A 7,463-nucleotide genomic window follows, 5' to 3' on the forward strand; every position below is an offset into this window, starting at 1 on the left:
TGGGGGTAAGACTGTACCAGATCCCCTAAAACTCCCTTGAGACCCCTCTTGGAGAAGAGGGACATGGACTCCTATTTAGGAGAAGAGTTTTAGACATGCAGCACCGGAGAGAGAGAGGAGCTGAGAAGCTCAGAGCGTCCTGGAGCTGGACCGGGACGGCCAGAGGAATGCGGGGGGAGTTGACCTTGGCTCTCCCCCCCTTGCACTGCTGCCACGGTGGCAGCCTGAGAGACAGGGCACAGAGGCCCTGCAAGGAGCTGAGTCTCCTGGAGATACCAGACCGTCACGAAGACCCCCCTGTGTCTTCGTGATATGACGTGGTGATACAACCTTGTCTGGGGTTACGAAGCCCACGGAAGACCCCTCGGTTGGAGGCGATGGGGCCGAGAGAGGCTTGAATACCTCCCTCGTGGATGCTGGCAGAAATCCAGCTATCAGCTGCTGCATGTGGAGAAGACAGACAGACTGCTGCCTCAGAAGATGCTGCTGTTCAAAGACTGAAAGGGATCTGCCCTTCTTTCCCTCCTGGACTTTTATTTGGAGGGGAGAAGAGATCTGATCCACTGTAAATACATATGTCATGGTAGAGATAGTTTGTGATCATGTGTATAATGTGATATGGTATTTATTTGTACAGTCATTGTAATATATTCCCTTTCCCCCACTTTGAGTCTAGTGTGTGTTTTGTCTGGAAAAACCCATCTCACATTAGGTTGAGATGTGGGAGGGGGGATGGAGCTAGGGAATTAGATTTTGGGGCTATCTCAAACCATGACACATGTATACAGGTAAAGAAGCTGCACTACTACAACACAAGGATTTTTGTTTAAGTAATCATTTAGTTTAATATGGAAGCTAAAAAACTCCCACATGGATCACCCCATTTAGCAATATTTCTAATTACTGCACTTGCATGTTCGTTTGGTTTTCGCCATGAAAATTATAATAAAAATACAATAATAAAAGTTACTACCTAGCCAGTATTGTCTTCAGCTAATCAGTTGCTACGAATGCTCCAATGGCTTTCTTACCCAATGCCCTAAACTGAACTACATCCTCATACACATTTTTTCTGCTTGTGACTTGGTGGAAACAGTTGATGAGAGTCCAAATAATTACTGATGGAGATAGACCATCTCCCAAATACAACACTCTTTTCAGACATGATCCTAAATGATGGTTTAGTTTCTGGTAATCGTCAGGAATAATTCTGAGGAAGCCCTACAGCTGGGGAAGAAGTATTCTCAAACTTCAGGATGCCTGAGGGCACTATCCATCAGGAGGGTCTATTGTGCACCATTTCTGCAGTCTTTGGTGCTCAAAAAAGTAATATTCCCAAATCCCTGGAAATGTAGACTTCTTGAAGCAACTGCATAGGCTCTACAACACAGGCAACACAGAAACACAGGATTTGCAGCAGAAAAAATGTGTTACCTGCTCAGTTAGGATTTCTTTGGTTCATTTCTGGTGAAAAAAATAAAAAAGATATGGCATAAGGAATAGAACATTGCAAGGTCTGCAGATAGATGACACCATGGATATCTTATCTGTGAACTCACCTGTCTGGGTGTAAAGCCATTATTCACACAAGTGATGACTAATTCTTATTGTGAAAGTCTGAATTTCTACCCTGAAAAACAGACAAGATGGAACATAGGCCTACATTTCAGCTGTCAAGAAGTGTACACACAAGAAAAGCTATGTCTTAAGGACCAAGGCATAAGGTGAGAGATCCTTGCTCTACTTATCTGAATTAGTTTGAAATACAAGCTAATTCAAGCACAGTAGCAAATTATCAAGAGTACTGCATTTTCTTCACTCTTCTGTAGCAGGGGAAAAAAAAAGTAATTTTGTTCTCAGAGAGCTTTTCTCTACTCAGACATGGTAGTACGAGATGTAAGATTTATAATTTTTACACGCGCCAAATGTAACTTAAATTGTCTATGATACATTATCCTCCTATTAGATGTGAAAATCTTCACAAAAATTGATACTAAAACAACTCAAGCAGGGAGAAATCAGTGACTAACTTTATATAGCAACTTCATACATTTCCAATGCAGAACCAACCTCTAGAGATCTACCTCTTCATAACTGAGATACCTGATTGTACTCTATTTGTCATACTGACACCCGATCAGGAAACATGGACACTTCGAGGAAATGGCACAGCTGTGAACAGCCAGCTGGTTGGATTTGACTTGTCCATGGAACAACAAGCAATAAGCTCCTGCTTCAAATTAGGGCAACCTGATTCTAAGGAAATGAGAAGCACTGGCAAGTGAGTTTACATACCTGGCTCTCTGAACTTTCCATTGGCCCTCAGGAAGGACGTGCTTTTTACAGTGCTCGCTCTTTGATAAAGAGTGTGCAGTGTCTCCACACATATGCATATACATATGCATGTATTATGTTACCATCCAGCTATATAAAATGTGTATGCTCATTTGTGTGCATGTATATATTTCATATAGACTAAACAATTCCCTTTTGTTTTAAGTTTCTGCTTAAGGACAAGATAAAAACCCCGAAGGACGAACAGACTTGTAAAAAACCCTGAAGGACAAACGGCCGGAACACTGATCTGTTTTGGAAAGTCAGCAGGAACTACCTGAAAGCCTTGTTAGAGGGTCCCTAGAGCCTATTAAAGGATTTGGCCAAGGCAGATTTAAATAAGATTCTGTAAGTGTTTGTAAAAAACAGATGGGGTACCAGCAGATGGGCTGCAACTCTAATACAGACCTCCATCTGTCCAGAAACCAGCTCTTCGCTCTACAGGTGCCGTACTGCAAGTGTAGCACTAACAAGTCTCAAAGGGTAGAACCATTTCCTGAGAAGCACTTCAAAGGCATCCATCATCTGTTTATAGCCCTGTCCTCATAAGAGACTTCACAGCAAGTTCTTCTCTCCAAAAGCGACTAACATTCCAGAGAAAAAGTTACCTATTTAACTGCTACTTCTTGAAAGTACTTAACTGCTGCTCAAGTGATATCAAAGATGTTTCCCTTTCCTGAAGTGATGTTGAGCTGAAGATAAGACTGTTGGAAATTCATTAACATCGTCCTCGAACAGGATACATCTCATTTTTTTCACCCAGGAACTAAGAATGTCATTTAGGCGATTTAGCAGAAAGGTCCAGACATGAACTATACGAAAAAGTATTTGGTGAAATCATTAATGAAAATAACCCAATGGGATAATAGAGAAGATAACAGAGCTCTGAGTCATACAGTGCAAACATGGAGATTTCTTCTTCTGCCTAACACCTGCTTGTCCCAAGCACAGAAACTGTGACAACTAAGGTGATCATTCATCCTCTCAGATTTCAGATCCCTTCTTTCTGCACTTCCCTCCACACTCACGCATACAGATATTAATTTAAGACTAAAGCTGTGCATGTTCTCTGCTTACACACTCCCAACCAGTAATCAATTTGCAGGACACACAAAAATCTGAGAGAGTGCAGAAAACATGCCATGTACACTTCCATGCTATGAAACAGACCCATGGCCCAGAAAATGGAAGACAAGCTTTACAGGAAGGATATTATTCCCTACTGGTTCATTATAGGATTTCCCAAATTCTCAGTCAGCTGCTGCTGGTATTTTCATACTGCAGTATTTCTCAAGTTCTTTAGCTTCTCTGTTAAATCTATCATTATCAAGGACTCTAAGCACATTACTTGCCACTGTCTTGCAGCTATTGAAAAAATACAGCCTTTTTTTTAAAAGCAGATTTTCTCTATCCAACTATCCATAGCTGATCCTTTTCCTTCAACTGATAACACACATCAAAATCTACCTATTGTTTGCCCACTAACCTCTTTAGACGTGGTGTAGACCAAGTACTGAGAACAGTACAGCCTGTGTGACAACTATCACCAACTAATTTAGCAGCATGTACAGAGACAGCTATCAGTTCAAAGATTTCACACAAGACATGAAGATTTTTGGTCCTGGATGCTTGTTTTTTTAAATGAGCTCTTTATGGAGGCCAAAACCTTCCCAAGCAGCTTATACCATCTTGTTTAAATCCTGCAATTAGGAGGGTTTAACTCCAGATTAATTAGTAGACAAAGCCACTTGAAGACTTGGAATGCCTATGGTTAGGAAATCACGATCTTGCTCCAAAACATGAGTTGACACAGCACATATGGCTTTGTAGCAAAATCATACAAGTTAATCAGAACCTGACCAGTTAACCTGAGTCCCTCAGCCTGTCACTCTGCTCACCACACTTCAGAAAAATATATAATTATATACTGCATGATTCAGTACATGTTTACAACTGAACAATTGTTAAATTGACTACACTGCCCCTTGAACAAATTTCTAACACACACCCAATTTATGATTCATCTTAAATTCAGTGGTTACACATAATTTATTCAGTCCTACAGCCATGATATTTTCCATGTCTTAGCTGCCCTCAAAGGTGATGTGATTATTAGTCCTTTTCCTGTTAGATGGGAAAACATGCCATTTCTCCTCCACAAAAGATTAATCTACCTGTTACTGCTGCTCAGCCTTGAATGCTTACCAAACTTATGGTTTCTGAGCCAAGGATGGGATTTGGAGTGTAAGAAAGACCCTCATCACAACAAACATAAGCTTCAGTATCAACTGATAGCAACATGAAAAATCTGCAAGAGTGATTTATACAACTCCTCAGTAGACCTTCCACACAAAACAGACTTCCTGATCTATAGTAAAGACAGACAGATAGCCATGATATAACAGACTTGATTTAACTTCACACACCAGAGTGGAGAAAGAACTCCATCTGATCATTATCACTATTATAGCACACCATAATATTTTGGTACTTGGAGAGATTACAGGACAGAACAAGCTAAGGAAGATGGCATTGCCAACAAAACAGGAAAAACAAGCTAGCAGCACCTCCTCCCATGACATAACACCAAGCCTGCTATCACCAAAAAAATAAGAGTTCAGGGAAGTTTTGCTTTGTCTGGATGATAAACATTCATATTAGTAGATGACAGGACAAAGAGCCATATTACACCCTTGGGCTGCACAACAAAGGCAAACTAGCAGAAACTTTTCCTCTACAGGCCTAGAAACTATGAAAGAAAAGCGAGTCACAGCATTATCCCTCTTAAAAACATTCCTATGAATAGTAATGGAAAGCTAGACAGACTGAGGACATACACAGATAATGCCTATGTACAAATTATACTTGCCGTACTGCAACAGAACCAATCTCTCAACCCACTGCCCTAGTGAGGGATTAAGTGAAAGAAAAATAAAAGGATAATATAACAGCACTTGAATCTTTTATTGATGCAGGTGGACCACAGAGAGTTAGACCTGTTAAGGAATGTATCATATTTTGCTGCCTTCTTAATCACTTTGATAATTTCATGTACAGCAGCTTGACTTTGCAACAGTCATTACATGGAGACCCAAGAAAACACTAACTACAACCACCTAAAACAAACTGAAACAACAAACAAACACCTAAAAAAAAAAATTTCCTCCCTTCAAAACCTGAGAGCCCATCCTATACAATACAGTCTGCAAACAATACACCAACTTCCATCCTTTCCATGCCTGTCTAGAACTTTTACAACAATCCAAATTTTCTTCTGGTCCTGAATATCGTACTTCAATTTTAGTCCTGAAAACTTAAAAAAAAAGGATATGGTTTAAAAAAAATTTATTTTCATTTTCAGTATATAAATGACATAAACTTCTAAGAGAAAGTTCTGCTTTTATGAAAAAAAATTTCACAAATCTGTGTCAGAAAAGAGATGGGATGAACCACTTCAACTCTTATTCCGATCTTCCATTCCTAAATAAATACTTTGGAAAAGATGTGAAAGAGATTATTCATTGACACAGCACATGGAAAATCCATAAATGTAATGCTTCAAACAACACTTGGGCAGTCATCTGAAACAGATTTCAAAACTTTCTAATGTTCTACCAAGTGTAAAAACATTTTCAAATTTGATACATGTTGTTTCACTACCATGCACTCCCTTATAAACTTTGCTTACAAAATACTGAATTTGAATGATAGTTTATCAAACTGGACCAGTTGTACTGGTTTATCTCATCCTGCATTCACATTTACCTGAGAAAAAACAGCACTAACAATCAGTGAGAAGTATCAAGTGTTCACCACTCACAGAAATACCCAGTCTGGTATTAAAGAAAGGAGGCAAGGAGAAACAAAAAGAAAAGGAGGGAAGGAACAAAATTCTGCAATCTTGAGATTTAAATCTCAGAGACAGGAGAACGTAATGTATTCTTAGCCCACAGTGGGAAGAGCTATCCAGATTCCTCACTGTGCAGAAGCACAGAAGCTGGAACCGGGACCTCATCAGACAGCTGAGAAAGAAGAAAGTGTGCTTGCAATAAAGCATATATATACTGTTTCAGCCAAGGAAGAAATACCTAACTGAGACAAAGTAGCAGTTAGGAGCATTGGTAACTTTCACACAATAGTAATAAATTAAAGAATCATTATGGAGGCTAAGATGGCAAAACTTAGGCATCCTGTGGATCATTACTAATCAATTACAGAATAAAAGCACTTTTTCCTCAAATAATTGTTTTGAGTGCTTTGATGATTTGGCTTTACACTACTGACTCTTTTTCATCCTCATATCTAGAGGTTGAATATTATATCAGTCATTTAGGGGGAAATAAATGCATAGGACCATTCACGGGCTGCATTTTCAAAGGTATAGATTAAAATTCTGAGCTTTGGCAAAAAAATTAACTGAAGGCTAAGTTAGCTGGCAGGTGTTTTTTTTAGTGATCATCTACAATAATTACTTCTGTAAAAGCAGGTGTAAGACTTCGCCCTTATTTTACACCATCAGTTTACACAAACAGGCAATAAAAAAACCCAGTTTCTCCAATTGATAGAGGCAGGGGTGGGAAAAAGGAAGGAAAAGGAAACCCAAACTTTCCCCACCCAGAAGTCATATACAATTTACAGTCGATCTATATATCCAAGAGCCTCTTGGCCACTAATTAGAGTTTTTGTCACAGAGAAAACTCTGAGTTCCATAAATTCTTTGAAAACAGTTTAAAGAATTTTAACTAAAGAATTTTAACTAAAGAATTTTTTGTACCTTGGGGATACAAAATTATTATAAAAAGCAATTGCTCTTATTAGATGCGTATTCCTTTCTAGCACAACCGCTGTGTTGTGCTGTTTGTCAGTAGGGTTTTTTTAACTGGCATTTATAGCCTGTCATTGAAAATACATCATAAGCCTTGAAATGAATGTTGTGTACATAAAAAGTAAATATATATATATTTATATATATATATATATATATAAATTATTAAAGTCTAGACAGGCAGTAGTTTCTCTTCCATTTTTCTAAAACCACTGAAGAGGGAAGCAGAACAAACAGATTTTCCATCAGCAGCAGACTTCCCAACCAGCAGTTCATATTACGGTGAAAAGTTAAATTCTGTGGT

The sequence above is a fragment of the Manacus vitellinus genome, unplaced genomic scaffold, assembly GCF_001715985.3.
Source record: "Manacus vitellinus isolate BGI_N305 unplaced genomic scaffold, ASM171598v3 scaffold_0_pilon, whole genome shotgun sequence".
NCBI classification, from domain to species: domain Eukaryota; kingdom Metazoa; phylum Chordata; class Aves; order Passeriformes; family Pipridae; genus Manacus; species Manacus vitellinus.